Below are 18,275 nucleotides of genomic sequence, written 5' to 3' on the forward strand. Positions count from 1 at the left end.
TTTTATGAAAAAAAATAGGCCTTTGAATATAATTTGATGAAGAAAAGTTCCTAGATGTATATCTTTCGGAATATATATATATATATATATATATATATATATATATAATTGATTTTAATAAAACCATTTTCTACCAATAAATCTCTCAAATTTGTATCAATATTCTTCCATTGGCTTTGATCATATATTTTTATCAAGAGTAGAATCATCATCTAGTCTCTTAATCACACACATTCTTTGCAGCAGCGCATACACAAAGAGTAACATTATACAACAATGCATACACATACTTTCAGTCACACACATACTTCTCCCCCTTTTTGGACATGATTAAAATAATGATCTATTTGGCAGTTATAAGTTCACATATGATTTTCAAGCAAAAGACGGTATGCAAAACAAGTATGCAACCCAGGAAACAGAAATAAGATTAAGTTAGAGTAGATATGTTCAAAATAAAACCTCATAAAGCCAAAATGGACATCAGCCAACAACAGAGAAATAGTGGAACTACATTCAATCAAACATTTCATCTTGTGTGGAATCTTCATCATCATTTGTGGTAGCAGCAGTAGTGTCCATATCATCAGCCTCTTCATCAGGTGTGTCGTCTTCGTTGGTTGCCTCATCTTGATCAGTATCAACATGGTCAATGTCATTGATGGCCTTATCAGGATTAGCTTCAGCATCCTCATCGTCAATTTTGTGATATTTGAGCAACTTAGTGACCTTTACATCCAGCTGTTTGACAGAGCGTGAGAGAGTAGCCATATACTTCATAACACCATGCTCAAAAGGGGTTTTTGGTTGTGATGTTGATGTATCAATGGAGATTGGTGGTGAAATATCTTCCTCATCCTTAGGGTGTTAATCTTTGAAAGCCCACCCATTGTCAAACTGAACTACACCCATATGGTGGAGAGTGTTGACTTCAATTAGGTTGTTGTGGTCTAGGACAATGGAGTTTTCTTCTGCAAAGTCCACTTTGTAGTATTCAAATACTTTGGACAGGAATAACCCATAGGGCAATGAGTACATGGGTAATATGGTGGCCTTCAAAATAGTATAATGGAAAAGTTATACCCAATTGGTCTGGATTTTCTTGTTTGAAGCAAACATTAGAAAGATATCCTCAGTTGTCAGTTAAGCATGGTTTCCGATCTTTGGACCTAAGATCCATCCTATTATGAATGCCATCACACAATCATCACATTTCATACCACCAGCTTTAGATCGAGGATCGTTCCAGTTGCTTAGGGTGTCAGAGCAGAGATTTGTAGATTGTAAGCTTGCTCACATTCGGAGGTCCAACATGGGATTTTGATCTCCTTAGCTTGAATCCAATGACAAATGTCCAAACTGAATAATCTAAAGCGATATATACCTTTTTCACTCTCATTTGAATGAATTGCTTTAGACCTTGATAGGAGAATTGTTCTTGAAAGAGACACTCATTTTCACAAAAGAAGTGGATATCTATATACTTGGGATTGACGAGGTTGTGAACTCTCCAACTGTTAAGAAAGTTTGTTTGCATTTCTTCATCGTTGATCCATCCATCAATATCCACAGAATGGGACATTTGCTTGGTGGATCTGCACTTCATCTGTAGCTTAAGTCTATACGAGGATGACATCATTGATGAGGTGCAAAATAAGAGGGTAGAGTATGGAGAAGAATGAAGATGATGATGGTGCTCTCAATTAGGGTTTCGAGAGTGTTTTGGGGATTTTGAAGGCAATTGAGGTTTTGACACAAAAAAAAATGTTTGTAGAGCATAAAAGAAAACGTAATCAATTAGGTTAGTGATCTAATTGATTAAGTCAAAATTTCAGAACAGATAAACATGTAGATAATTTATTAGATAATCGATTATTTTATGCATAATTTTAAATGTTGATGCAAATTTTTATTTATGATGTACATGTAAAATCTAGTATGCCTAACTCATTTATAAACACATAGAATCTATCTCTAGCCAAAGGTTTAGTAAATATGTCAGCTAATTGAATATTAGTGTCAATGTATTCAGTTTTGAACTCTCCTTTTGCTACATGATCCCTAATGAAATGGTATCTTATTTCTATATGTTTTGTCCTATAATGCATGATTGAATTCTTTGTTAGATTGATAGCACTAGTGTTATCCCACCTAAGAGGAATATTTTCTAGATGAATGCCATAATCTTCTAATTGATGCTTGATCCATATGGACTGTGCATAACAACTCTTTGCGACGATATACTCAGTTTCAGTAGTTTAAAGTGGAACACATGCTTGTTTTTTAGAATGTCATGATACTAATGAAAACCTCAATAAATGACATGTACCACTTGTACTTTTCTATCAATTTTGCATCCACCAAAATCAGAATCACTATATCTTAGTAGTGATATGTTAGCCCCTCTAGGATACCATAAACCTAGACTTTTAGTGCCTTTCAATTATTTCAAGGTTCTTTTAACAATAGTTAAGTGTGATTCCTGAAATCTTGCACAAACACATACACTATGCATGATATTAAGACGATTAGCAGTTAAGTAAAGTAGAGAGTCAATCATACCTCTATACTTTGTTTGGTCAACACACTTGCCTCCTTCATCAACATCTAGATATCAATTAGTGGCCATTGGTGTTGAGGATTCTTTGCTGCTGTTCGTGGGAAATTTCTTTAATAATTTCGCATAATACTTGGCTTGATGGATGAATATACCATTCTTAGCTTGCTTAATTTGTAGTCCAAGGAAGAAAGTTAGTTCTTCCATCATGGACATCTCAAACTCTTGTTGCATATTTGTACAAAGAGAGATTATGGATCCAAAAATGATATCATCAACATAGATTTGTACAAATAGTAGATCTTCATTTGATTTTTTAACAAATAATATGGAGTCAACATTACCTCTATGGAATTCACTCTTGATAAGTAAGTCTTTAATACCATGATCTTGGAGTTTACTTTAGGCTATATAGATCTTTCTTTAGTTTATAGACATGGTTTGGAAATTCAAAATCTTGGATTCCTGAAGGTTGTTCAACAAATACTTCTTCCTTGATGTATCCATTCAAAAAAGCACTTTTCACGTCCATTTGAAAGAGTTTAAAGTCCAACATTGATTCAATGGCTAGTACAATTCTTATGGCTTCTAACCTGACCACAAGTGCATAAGTTTCATCATAGTCAATTCCTTCTTCTTGATTATAACATTTGGCCACAATTCTTGCTTTGTTCTTCACAATGCAACCACTATCATTCAACTTGTTCCATAATACCCATTTGGTTCCAATAACCTATTGATTTTGGTGTTGAGGTACTAAATCCCAAACTTCATTTCTTTTAAATTGGTTTAGCTCCTCCTGCAATGCAAGATATCAATTCTCATCTTTGAGAGCATCGTCCATTGTCTTTGGCTTTGTTTGCGATACAGAGGCCATATTTAGACACAATTGACTCAACTACCTCCTTGACTAGCAAAGCATATAAAGTTTATAACATAAGAACTTTGACTATTGAGGAATCAATCCACGTTACATTTGATGAATGTTTGGAAACTTGTACTAACATGTTTGAGTCTAGAAAAAGCAAAGATTTTCTTGAGACAGTGGGACCAAGCTGAAAAGTCTCAAACTATCTATATTGAAGAGAAAACTATTGGTATAGCCACAGATAATCAACTAATCAATTAGATGATCTGCAAAAATTATGGACTGCACCAAAAGACATGTCTTTGGATAACGTGATATGAGATGTATCAAAAGGTGTTTCTACAAGAAGGTAGTTGAGTCAATTATTTCTAAATGTGACATTTGTATACCAAATAGAGCCAAAGATGGTGGATGATGCTCTCAAAAAGATGAGAATTGGTATCTTGCAATGCAGGAAGAACTAAACCATTTTAAGAGAAATGAAGATTGGGGTTTAGTACCTTGACACCAAAATTAACAAGTTATTATAACCAAATGATAATTTAGGAACAAGTTGAACGATGGTGGTTGTATTATGAAGAACAAAGCTAGAGTTGTGATAAAAGGTTATAGTCAGCAGGAAGGATTTGAATATGATGAAACTTATACACATGTGGCTAGGTTAGAAGCCATAAGAATTCTTCTAGCCATTGCATCAATGTTGAATTTAAACTCTTTTAAATGGATGTGAAAAGTGCTTTTCTGAATTTATACATCAAGGAAGAAGAAGTATTTTTCGAACAACCTTCAGGATTCCAAGATTTTGAATTTTCAAATCATGTCTACAAACTAAAGAAATCTCTATATGGCTTAAATCAAGCTCCAAGATCATGGTATGAAAGACTTAGTCAATTCTTTATCAAAAGTGAATTCCATAGAGGTAATGTTGACTCCACATTATTTGTTTTAAAATCAAATAAAGATCTATTATTTGTACAATTCTATGTTGATGATATCATTTTTGTATCTATAATCTCTCTTTGTACAAATATGCAGCAAGAGTTTGAGATGTCCATGATGGGAGAACTAACTTTCTTCCTTGGACTACAAATTTAAGCAAGCTAAGAATGGTATATTCATCCATCAAGCAAGTATTATCCGAAATTATTAAAGAAATTCCCCATGGATAGTCACAAGGAATCCTCAACACCAATGGTCATTAATTGTTATCTAGATGTTGATGAATGAGGCAAGTGTGTTGACCAAACAAAGTATACGGGTATGATTGGCTCTCTACTTTACTTAACTTCTAGTCGTCCTGATATCATGCATAATGTATGTGTTTGTGCAAGATTTCAGTCATGTCCTAAGGAATCACACTTAACTATTGTTAAAAGAATCTTGAAATAATTGAAAGGCACTAAAAGTCTAGGTTTATGGTATCCTAGAGGGGTTAACATATCACTAGTAGGATATACTAATCTCTATTTTGGTCGATGCAAAATTGATAGAAAAGTACTAGTGGTACATGTTATTTAATTGGGTGTTCATTAATGTCATAGCATTCTAAAAAGCAAGCATGTGTTGCCCTTTTACCTACTGAAGTTGAGTATATCGTTGTACCCTAAACCCTAAACCCTAGGTTTATGGTATCCTAAAGGGGTTAACATATCACTAGTAGGATATACTGATCCTGATTTTGGTCGATGCAAAATTGATAGAAAAGTACTAGTGGTACATGTCATTTAATTGGGTGTTCATTAATGTCATCGCATTCTAAAAAGCAAACATGTGTTGCAATTTCAACTACTGAAGTTGAGTATATCGCTGTAGGGAGTTGTTGTGCACAATCCATATGGATCAAGCATCAATTAGAAGATTATGGCAATCATCTAGAAAATGTTCCTCTTAGGTGTGATAACATTAGTATTATAAATCTAACAAAGAATCCAATCATGCATTATAGAACAAAACATATAGAAATAAGACATTATTTCAATAGGGATCATGTAGAAAAAAGGGAGTGCAAAATTGAATACATTGACACTAATAATCAATTAGTTGTCATATTCACTAAACCTTTTGGCTAGAGACAAATTTAATGTGTTTAGAAATGAGTTAGGCATACTAGATTTTACATGTACAACATAAATAAAAAAATTTGCATCAAAATTTAAAATTATGCATAAAATAATCAATTATCTACGTGCTTAACTATTCTGAAATTTTTCATAATCAATTAGATCGCTAACCTAATTGATTACGTTTTCTTTTATGCACTGCAAACATTTCTTTTAGTTAAAACCTCAATTGCCTTCAAAATCCCCAAAACACTCATGAAACCCTAATTGAGAGCACCATTATCATCTTCATTCTTCTCCATACTCTACCCTGATAAAGAATCTTCAAGTGAGACGAATTTGAGGACAAATTCTCTTTAAGAATGAGGGTACGATAGAACTCTATTTCCTAAACTTCAAGTGGTACGAATTTGAGGACAAATTCTCTTTAAGAAGGAGGGAATGATAGAGGACTATCCCAAGATTCCATACAAGAAGAACTTGAAGATGAACTTTTGGGTTTTCTTTTAGAAATTAGTTATGTTTTATGTTTTTGGGTTTTGAGCTTTCTTCTATAATTAGTTTATGCTTTTATGTTTTGGCTTGGGCCTTCTTGTAGGGTTTGCAGGTTTGCTTAAACTTATGTGCCTATAAATAAAGGTACTAAAAATTGATGTACATACTTTGAGTCATATATTGAATTTGATTTCATTAAAGAGAGGGTTCTCTTTGTTCTTGGCTTAGGCATCTGGTTCTTATCAAAGATTAACATCTTTGTGGCGAATCTTCATTTGACTGATCAATCTGCTAGATTGTGGTGTCCTCCATCTCTGTCTTATTCCGCGTTCTTCTCTGATTTATTCGTGTCGTGCCTATTGAGGATTCAAATTCAGAAACGATCATACTCTTTCCTGGATAGGAACATATCATCTGGTATCTAGATCAAGGTTCTGGTTTAAATTTCCTCTTCTATGTTATTTTTCTGTCATATAAAAAAACTACAATTTATCAATGTCTGCTTGTTTTGTGTTTTGTTTTAAATTTTGTTTGTTTCGTTGTAAGGAGTAAAACCCTTAAGGTTGTTTCCAATTTGGTTGATTTTTTTTTTATTTGGCCTATTTTTTTCTCTTTTCTGTTCTTTATTTAAATTGTGTATTTCTACATTTGATTCGTGGAAATTATTTATTTTTGTGTTTGGGATGTGCAAGTACACTTACTTTTGATTTACATGAGTATGAGGTTTTGCAGGATCAATTGTTTAAGTTTTTTTTTTTTGAACTGCAAAAAAAAATAAAAAAAAAATATTGTGGATCAAGTCCAAAGGAAACAAATATATATTGAAAAAAAAGTAGAAAAAGAAGGATCCAAAAAAAAAAGGAGTTCAACACAATTTTTGTTGCAATTTATTTGTGATTTATTAATATCTACTTCCAATCAGTCTTTCTCTTAGAGTCTCCGTGTTGTCTCATTTAAATCTCTTTGGTAGTCCTATTATTTTCTAACTTTCTAATTTTAATTTTCTTGTTTTGGTCTTTCTTTTAGAGTCTCTGTGTTGTCTCATTTAAATCTCTTTGGTAGTCCTATTATTTTCTAATTTTAATTTTCTTATTTTGTGTCTTTAAAATTCCTTGAAGTTTTGTCTAGAGTTTTGAATTTTCTTTGTCCTCTCAAGTCAAGATTTATATCTCACAACATTTTTAACATTGTTTGTTCACTCTTTGCTTAAGTTACTGGAGTTCTTTGTCAAGCCCTAAAGGGAATTTGAGTGGTAAAAGGCAAGAGAGTACATTCCAGAAAAGCCTATAAGTGTGATACACGAGTGAGAAATTGAGTGAAACACTTAGCAGAGTGGTGAGGTCCAAAAAAAAAAATTGTTGCTAACATTTGCTTGTAGGGCATGACTTCTTCCCAGAATAGTGAGCCTTTATCACCTAAGACTGCGACACTTATGGTTGCACTTGATAAGCTCACATTACAAATGAATCAAATGCAACAACACAATCAACAACAGTTTGAAAGGCTCCAAAAGTTTAATGAAGATGTGAGCGTGAGATTAGAGGGAGTGGAGAGAAGAAGGAGACATGATTATTCAGACCATTCTTCTCATAATGATGAAGCGACACATGTTTTTACGCCACGACGAGGCCAAAGACGTGAGGCATTTGGGGACCACATGCTTAGGAGGGATAATGATGATGAGGAGCATGATTTTAGGCCAAGACAAGGCCAAAGATGAGAGAAGTTCGGGAACCACACACCTCGATGAGATAAGATGTGGAAGAAGATTATAATTCCTAAATTTAATGGAGCTAATGACCCGGAAGCTTACCTGGCATGGGAAATGAAGCTTGACCAAATCTTCAACTCTTACGATTATGAGGATGATGATAAGGTGCTTATGGCTTCCTTGGAGTTTGAAGGCTATGCTATGAATTGGTGGAATCAAATCACCGTGGACATAGCTAGAAGAAGGTGGTTGCCAATTTCTACATGGGAGCAATTAAAGGTAGCTATGAAGGAAAGATTTGTTCCTCCTTATTATAAAAAAGAGATCTTCAACAAATTACAAAGACTTACACAGGGAAATAAGAGTGTTGAAGAGTATGTTCAAGAGATGGAGGTCACATTGATGAAAGCTGAAGTGGAAGAAACACATATGGCTACAATGGCTAGATTCTTGAATGGATTAAATAGGGAGATTCAAGATGTGGTGGAAATGCACCATTATGAGACCTTGGAGGATCTTATTCACCAAGCCACCAGAGTGGAACAACAGCTCAAGAGACAAAGCACCTATAGGAAGTCATCCACCTCATGTAGAGATGCGGAGAAATATAAGAAGGAGGAAGCTACTTCTACCATTCCTAAATCTAAGGAGAAGGAGTCCTCACATGGTAAAGTAACTTCTCAAGCTAGTAATAATGATTCTTCACATTCTAGTGCAATTAAATGTTTTAAATGTTTGGGTAGAGGACATATCACAGCCGAATGTCCTAACAGAAGAACTATGATGTTGTTGGCGAATGGTGAGTACATTAGTGAGCATTCCGTGGGTGAATCATTTGAATCATCTAGTAGTGATGAGGAGGAAAAGGAGTGTGAAGTCCCCCCTGTGGAGGGAGATCTCTTGATTGTTAGGCGGTTGTTGGGTAGTATGAATAAGGAGGAAGATGAGACCCAAAGAAGAAATATTTTTCATTCTAGATGTATGGTTAAAGGAAAGGTGTGTTCACTCATCATTGATGGAGGAAGTTGTACAAATGTAGCTAGTAAACGGCTAGTGGAAAAACTTGGTTTTGTGACATCTATGCACCCTAGTCCTTATACTTTGCAATGGTTGAGTGAGGATGGAGAATTGGTGGTAGATAAGCAGGTGAACATTGCTTTCTCTATCGGTAAATATGTCGATGAGGTAGTATGTGATGTGGTACCTATGGAGGCGAGTCACTTGTTGTTAGGGAGGCCTTGGCAATATGATAGAAAGGTAACCCATGATGGTCTAACCAATAAGTATTCTTTCCTGTTTAAGGGGCAAAAGGTGTCCCTAACACTTTTATCTCCTAGAGAAGTTTGTGAGGATTAAATTAAGATGAGAGTGAGAAGAGAGCAAGAGAGAAAAGAAGGAAGAGAGAAAATTCCAGAAAAAGGAAAGCAAAAGGAAGGTAAAAAAATAAGGAGTGATAAAAGCCTTTTATTGAGAGAAAAAGAAATAAACAGAGTGTTGATTAAGAAACAACCCTTATATTTGCTTATGCCTAACAATATTTGTCTCTCTTCTGTGCAAGCTTATTTCTCTTTAGGTATAAAGCAACTTCTTAAAAAGTATGATGATGTCTTTCCTAAAGACATCCCTCATGGTTTATCTCCTAAAAGGGGTATTGAGTATAATATGGATCTCATTCAGGGTGCATCCCTTCCTAATAGGCTAACCTATAGGAGTAACACAGAAGAAACTAAAGAGATACAGAAGCATGAGGCGCAACTTATGGACAAAGGATCGGTTCAGGAAAGTTTGTGTCCCTGTGCTATTCTAGTCATTCCGGTACCTATGAAAGATAGATTGGGGTCGATGTGCAATAACTGTAGGGCCATCAAAGATATCATTATAAGTTGTGTATTTGACCCGAGAGGACCTTTCAGAATTCGGGTCGAATTCTCTCCAAACAGGGGAGAATGATAAAGAATCTTCAAGTGAGACGAATTTGAGGACAAATTCTCTTTAAGAATGAGGGTACGATAGAAGTCTATTTCCTAAACTTCAAGTGGTACGAATTTGAGGACAAATTCTCTTCAAGAAGGAGGGAATGATAGAGGACTATCCCAAGATTCCATACAAGAAGAACTTGAAGATGAACTTTTGGGTTTTCTTTTTGAAATTAGTTATGTTTTATGTTTTTGGGTTTTGAGCTTTCTTTTATAATTAGTTTATACTTTTATGTTTTGGGCTTGGGCCTTCTTGTAGGTTTTGCAGGTTTGCTTAAACTTATGTGCCTATAAATAAAGGTACTAAAAATTGATGTACACACTTTGAGTCATATATTGAATTTGATTTCATTAAAGAAAGGGTTCTCTTTGCTCTTGGCTTAGGCCTCTGGTTCTTATCAAAGATTAACATCTTTGTGGCGAATCTTCATTTGACTGATCAATCTGCTAGATTGTGGCGTCCTCCATCTCTGTCTTATTCCGCGTTCTTCTCTGATTTATTCGTGTCGTGCCTATTAAGGATTCAAATTCAGAAATGATCATACTCTTTCCTGGATAGGATCATATCATACCCTCTCATTTTGCACTTCATCAATGGCGTCATCTTTCTCTCGACCTAAATTGCGGATGAAGTGCACAGCCACCAACCCAACGTTCCGTTCTACGAACATTGATTGATAGATTAACGATGAAGAAATGCAAGTGATGAGCTGATAAAATATATGTGTATTCATGCATTAGTTTAGGCCATTTTTATTCATTTGTTCATTATTCGACTAATTTCATCATGCATTATCTTGTTTTGGATCATAATTTTGGTTTGTGCATTGTTTGTGTAAACAAGTGGCGAGAAATCTAAATATGACATGGAATGACAAGGATTTAAAGGAAAAAGAAAATAAAAGAAAGAGAAAGAGAAAGAGGGGGAAACATTTAGAGGAGAGAGAAATCCACCTCAACAAAGGGAGAGAATGTGGAAAAGATATAAGAGGGGAGGATCATTCACAAAAAGTTTCTTCTTCATCTTCGTCATTCTCTTCTTCCATTAGTTTTAGTTTTTTTTTCATTATGCAGAACTAATTTTATTTTTGTTGGAGGATTGATGTAAGACTCTAGATTTTAGTTTCTACTCTTTACAATTGATGTTTTGTTAATGTTATTTATCCCAGTGTTCTGTTTATGGTTTTATAGTTTATTCTATGAGCAATTTCACAATTGGGAAATTGGAGATTATTTACGATTATAAATAAGACAGGTTAGGTTATGTCATAATTGGGAAATTGGACATATCTAATTAGTTTGCAATAGAGATGATTATTTATTTTTCATGATTCTATTGAATTTTTGTAAACTGACCTAAGGAATTGGGGGTTTGAGTTCAATGAATAGATTTTACCTACTAAGGGATTAGGGGTAAAACAACTTTGAGTAAACTCAAGTGGATGGTTACATCGCTTGCATCAATTGAAAAGGAGTAGAATTCTATAGGAAATGGTACGAAATCAATCCTCTGATAGTTCTTATATTAATTGAAGTTTTTGTTATAATTTTATGCTTGCAAATCTATTAAATCTCATTTGCTCAAAATTACGTAAATTAAGAGTCTAGTATTCAATGAGTCAATTCCAAAGGAAGATATTTTATTACTACATTAATGATTGGTTCACTTGTCAAACGTTTATCAGCAAGCAAACTTTCTTAAGAATTGGAGAGTTCACAACCTCGCCAATCCCAAGTATATAGATATCCCCTTCTTCCATGAAAATGGGTGGGTTTCTCTTCCAAGAACAATTCTCTATTAAGGTCTGAAGCAATTCGTGCAAATGAGAGGTACCTATTATCCTGATTTAGTCAAGGGTTTTATTACAAATGCACAGTTGGAAAATGAAAGCATTATGTTATGAGTGAAAGGGATAAATATTGCTCTAAACAATTCAGTTTGGATATCTGTCGTAGGATTCAAGCTAAGGGGAGCAAATCCTATTTTGGACCTCAAAATGTAAACAAGCTTACAACCTACAAAGTTGGTGATATAAAACATGATGATCGTGTGATGGCATTCATAATAGGATGGATCTTATCTCTAAAGACAAGAAATCATGCTCAACTAACTACTGAGGATATCTTTCTAATTTTTGTCCATGATACAGACCAATTGGGCAGAACTTGTCCATGATACTATTCTAAAGGCCACCAGATTACCCATGTACCCACTGCCATATGGGTTGTTCTTGTCCAAAGTATTTGAATACTACAAATTGGACTTTGTAGAAGAAAACTCCATTGTCCTAAACCACAACAAGTTAATTGAAGTCAACGCTCTCCACTATATGAGTATATTTCAGTTTGACAATGGGTGGGCTTTCAAAGATGAACCCCCTAAGGTTGAGGAATATATTCCACCACCAATCTCCACTGATACATCAACATGACAACCAATGTTTGGTGTCAAACTGAAAACCCCTTTTGAGTGTGGTGTTATGAAGTATATGGTTGTTCTCTCACGCTCTGTCAAGTAGTTGGATGTAAAGGTCACTAAGTTGCTCACATATCACAACATTGATGATGAGGATGCTGAAGTTGATCCAGATAATGTCACCAATGACACTGACCATGTTGATATTGATCAAGATGAGGCAACCAACAAAGACGACACACCTGATGAAGAGGCTGATGATATTGACACTACTACAACTGCCACAAATGATGATGAAGATTCCACACAAGATGAAATGTTTGATTGAATGTGGTTCCACTATTTCTCTGCTTTTGTTGTTGGTTGATGCCCATTTTGGCCTTATGTGGTTTTATTCTGAACATCTCTACTCTAATTTAGTCTTACATATGCTTTCTGGTTTGCATACTTGTTTTGCATACTTTCTTTTTCTTGAAAAATCATATGTGAACTTATAATTGCCAAATCGATCCTTATTTTGACAATGCCCAAAAGGAGGAAGAAATATGTGTATGAATGGAAGTATGTGTGTGAATGGAAGTATGTGTATGCATTGTTGCATAATGTTACTCTTTGTTTATGTGATGTTGCATAATGTTAATGGAAGTATGTGTATGCATTGTTGCATAATGTTACTCTTTGTGTATGCACTGCTGCAAAGAGTGTGTGTGTGTGTGTGTGTGTGTGAATGCATAATGGTACTCTATGTGTATGCAGAATACTGGTGTTGTGTGTGTATGCATAATATTGAGTGCATGGTTGAGTATACTAATTTGATATGTTGATGTTTACAAAAGCAAACACTGAAATAGTATATTATGCTGAAGTTTTTTTAGCCATCATAAAAAAAGGGGGAGATTATTGTTACTTTTAAAAGAAATTAAACTGTTATTTTTTATGATGTCCACATGAAAATAATTGCTTAGAGTAAAGTATATCTTAACAGGATATAGATATGTACCTAGACATGTTGTTTAACCAAGCTAAAGGTGTTAAAGTTGTCATACTAATTGATTAGGATGTTAATCTAATCAATTAGACTAAGTTTGGAAAGCAACAATTAGTTATGTTATCATATTATTTGATTAGGCTATTAATCTAATCAATTAGGTTAAATACGTGAAGTGACCACTAGCTCTGCAAGCATAGTAATTGATTAGGATACTAATATAATCAATTAAATACACCAGAAAATAGTCTGTTCTAACATCATATTTGCATCAACTTTCATTTACATTTTTTAGACTCCAAAGATTAGGGAAAGCATTCTAATAGAGTTCTTGGAGAGAATCTACATGAGTTCTTTAGTGTTCCTCCATTTTTCACTAAGACTTCAAGAAGATTGGATGCTTGTGATGGCAACCTATGCATAAACTCAGGTGTACTTGTTCCATGATTTTCTACAATTGAATTTCTAAATTTTGTCATTGAATTTGTGTTGTTTTGTCATTATGTTAGTGATATGAGTTGGTAATTGCGTGTAGCATTACCTAGTTAAGTTTTTTGAAGGGTTTTTTCAAGGTTTTGTATATCTTATGTGTAAGGGTTACATAAGAGGATCTTGTAATTCTAAACCTTTGATGTTTTAGTGGAATTTCTAGCTAGAATGGCTAAAGACTAGATGTAGATTCAATTGAATCGAACCAGTATAAATCTTGTTGCATCTTGTGCTCTTCTTTCATCATCTTTCCACATTTTGTTGTATAAAGGTTTAAAACAATGCATTATTGCACACACAATGTCAATTGATTAAAGACTCTTTAAAATTTGTTTTAAAGTGTAAGGAATTGCAAAAGATTTACAAAACCAATTCACCTCCCTTAGAATTATTATCGTCAATAACTACTTCTCTTTCTCTATTGTTGTTGTCACCTATATTTATATTGTTATTATTTTGTTCCTTCAAAGAGCATCCACCTATATTTTCCAATTCATAATTTTAAAGTGTAAGGAATTGCAAAAGATTTACAAAACCAATTCACCTCCCTTAGAATTATTATCGTCAATAACTACTTCTCTTTCTCTATTGTTGTTGTCACCTATATTTATATTGTTATTATTTTGTTCCTTCAAAGAGCATCCACCTATATTTTCCAATTCATTTTTCTTATCTGTTTTTATAAATTTATTCATAACTCCTTGATGCAATTAAAGTTTATATCCATCTCTTCTTCTGGATTTTTGGATAGTTTGATTCAAATTTTCTAGTTGACATATCTATATAATTTATGTAAAATAAAAAAATTGCAATATATAAAATACAAGTAAAGATAAAAATATAAAATGAACAAGTTAAAACAATAAAACCTAGTTTTGGTTGTCGAAAAAGTAAACTCGATAGTAAACTTGTAGTGTCTTGAAGTCTGAAGTCTCTTTCTCCTTCTCAAGTCTCAACTTTTTCACAAACCTGCAGAGTTTATTTTAAGATTAATCATTATTAAAATTAATTAAAAAATTAATGTTCTTCTCAACTCGGTAGTAACTTTTTTTTCCATAAACTTGAATTATCTTTCTACAAAAAACCCAACTTTGAATTGTACTCCAATTAATCTATTATCCACCTAAAAACAACTAAACCTTAAATCTTATTAATACTTTTATAGAAAAATTTCAATTTCTCGTCAAGATATATGAAAAAAAAAATCTCAAAACTCGTAAATATAAAAGTATTGAAAAACAAAAGTGGGCAGAAAAAATGCATTTCTAGTGATAATACAAATCCAACAAACAAAACAAAAAAAAAACAAAACAACAACACAAATAGAAAGAAAAAACATTCTAACCTGAAACGAGGATGAAAAGATTCGTACACACGGACAACATGAGATTCAGAAATCTAATATGCAAAATCCTAAAATAAAAGAATAAAATAGAATCAAGATTCATTAAAAGAGAATAAAGATAATTAATAACTTTCTTTTTCCTAAACAAAATTATAATTTACTAAAAAAGGTTTTAACTCATTAAAACTCATTTTTAATACCAATAAAAATTAATAAACAATAATAATAATTAAATTAAATTTTATTCTCAAACATAAACTTATAATTAATTTAATATTGCTTTGTTAGTAATAAAATATTCTTTTTTGAAGCTTTTTTTCTTAAACATAATTTTATAATTAATTTAATATAGATATATTAGTACTAAAAAAATTAGGCATTTTTATTAAATGTAATATTATAATTAATTTAATAGAAAAATATTAGCAGTAAACAAATTTTTTTATGTCTTCTTTCTTTGGAAGCCTAAAACGGGTGTTTTACTTGTTTTACCCTTAACCCGGGCCTGGTGGTGAGTTTCGAAGCTTGTTATCTGGTAGGTTTGTTGGTGTGGGAATTTATGATCAATTTGTGAGTATTGATCTTTAGTCAAAATGGTTAAACAATGAAAGAGAATTGGTAATCTCACTTAATCTTCTGGGTAATGATGAAAAGAAGGATAACATTGCTTAGAATTGGGCAGTGAAAACGAGAGTCATTTCACTTCTTTTATTAGTAAGATCCATCTTTATGACTAGTGGCAATTCTCAACCATAAGTTTTGAAGGATGAAAACGAGAGTCATTTCACATCTTTTATCAGTAGGACCCATCTTTATGACCAGTGGCGAATCTTGACCATAAGCCATAAGTTTTGAAGGGTCAAAATAATAAATTCAAATTTTATATATGTTTAAAAGAGTTAATATGAAACTTCTCACTTATACGCACACTTAATTCTTTGAATCTTAACAAAAATCCCTTTAGTTCAACATTTGAATCCTTACAAGTATGTGAAGAATTCAAAATATGTGAAGAAATAGAATTTGTTTTCATCTTGATGGATATCTTCACTTTTATCATTTTAAAAAAATAATATATTCTTTTATTCTTTATTTATACCTATTTGAAATAAAAAGTTTCAGAATAAAAATAAATTATCAAAATCTAATAAAAATTTGACAAACGTATATATTAAAAGAAAAAATTATGATAATTCAATCACAATTAAAAAATGGTTATGAAAAAACATATAATATATGATTTCCTTTTATATTCATAAAATAATAGATATATAAAAAACTCATGAGATGAAAAATATTTTTTATTAAATTAATATTTTACTATCAAGTAAGACAAAAGAGGGTTATTCATTTTATCTTCAATAATGATGGAATAGAATATATGAGAAATAAGAATAGAAATAATGAGTGTGTGTCCAACTTCCTATTTTTCTTCATACATAGCAGAAGACGTATGAGAGTGAAAATTGGTAAAAAATTAAAAAAATTAACGAGAGAGAAAATAATAAAATATATCAATAAATTTATTTAATTTTTATTATATTTAATTTTATATTTTATTATTTATCATATTAAATATTATACTTTATAAAAGAAATAAAAGTTTACCTAATTTAGTTTCTACTAACATAATATATATATATATATATATATATATATATATATATATATATATATTACATATAATTTTAAATCTTTTTTAAAATTTAAGGGGTATGGACCAGTAATACTAAGATCTGTCATTGTTTATGACCCAACAACATCGTCAAAATTAAGCATGTCAAAGTGGGCTAGGCTCGTTGGCTCGACCCGCCAGCTCACCAGACCATTAAAAAAAAAGACAGGATTGGTTGGAATTTCTAACTTGCCAACCCGCTATGGTCCGACCCGCCTAGCCTGCCAAACTAGCGGGTCAAAGGCGGGTCAGCCCGCTCTGACCCGCCAACCCGTTCTTTTTTATATTTAAAAATAAAAAATAATTAAAAAAATAAAAAGTGGTGGGTCAGCCTACCGATCTCGCCCTGAAGTGGGACGGGTTGAATTGTCCAACCCATTTCCTAATGACGAACTAGTTCGACCAGATTCGTTTTTAGCTGGCCAAAGACGAGGCGGACCAAAATGAAGGGTTTACTGTTTTATCACCCCTAATCAAAATCCTTCAATGAAATCAGTTGAGGACTATTGCTCCTAATACTTGATTTTGTTTGAGCATAGACATACTTGTTACTCGTGTTCCATTAGATTCATGAGAGTTCACCCTTCCATCAAAGTATGCATAACTTTCCTCCGCAACCACCATGTTTTGTCCCTCGAGAACAACTTTTATGTAACCAGCTAATCATTCTCGATGACGGATCTAATAAGTAGAAATTAAATTAGGTAAATTTTTATTTTTTTTATAAAGTATAACATTTAATTTAATAAATAATAAATCATAAAATTAAATACAATAAAAATTAAATAAATTTATTGAGATTTTTTTATGTTCTCTCTTGTTATTTTTTGAGTTTGTCACATACTTTCACTCTCACATGTTTTCTTTTGTTTATAAAGGAAAATAGGAAGTCGGACACAAACTCATTCTTCTTATTCTCATTCTTCATATATTATATTTCATTATTCAAGATAAAAGGACAATTCTTTTGCTTGATAATAAAATATTAATTTAATAAATAGTATTTTTCATCTCATGAATTTTTTGTATATTTATTATTTTATGAATATAGAAGGAAAAATAATGTATTATATGTTTTTTCATAACCATTGTTTAATTGTGATTTGATTTGATTATCATATATTTTTTCTTTTAATAGTTACGAAATTTTTATTAGATTTTGATAAATTATTTTTATTCTTAAACTTTTTATTTCAAACAGTTATATAAATAAATAAAAAATATTTTTTTAAATGATAAGAGAGAAGATACCTGTGAAGATGAAAACAAGATAGATTCTTTTTCTTCATATATTTTGAATTCTTCCCATATTATGAAGCATGACAAAATCCAATTGTTGAATCAAAAGGATTATTTTTTAATATTCCAGAATTATATGTACAAGTGAGGTTTCATATTAACTTTTTTTTCAAACATATATAAATTTTGAAAGTTGATTATTTTAACCCTTCAAGAATTCTGGTCAAGATCTGTCACTGATATTTACTTATCAGTGTGAAATACAAAACATTAACTCTATCTTGATTATATAAGATTCAGCCATCACAAAATAAGATTCTTATAAGCTCAAGCTCTACACGATCTAATAACATTTTTAATAAGATGTTAGTACATTTTATTAAAGATGTTACTTTAGATCAATTTTATAAGTTATAAGTTATATGTAACATATTTTAATCAATTTTATAAGTTATA

The sequence above is a fragment of the Vigna unguiculata genome, chromosome 4 (genome assembly GCF_004118075.2).
Source record: "Vigna unguiculata cultivar IT97K-499-35 chromosome 4, ASM411807v1, whole genome shotgun sequence".
Taxonomy (NCBI): domain Eukaryota; kingdom Viridiplantae; phylum Streptophyta; class Magnoliopsida; order Fabales; family Fabaceae; genus Vigna; species Vigna unguiculata.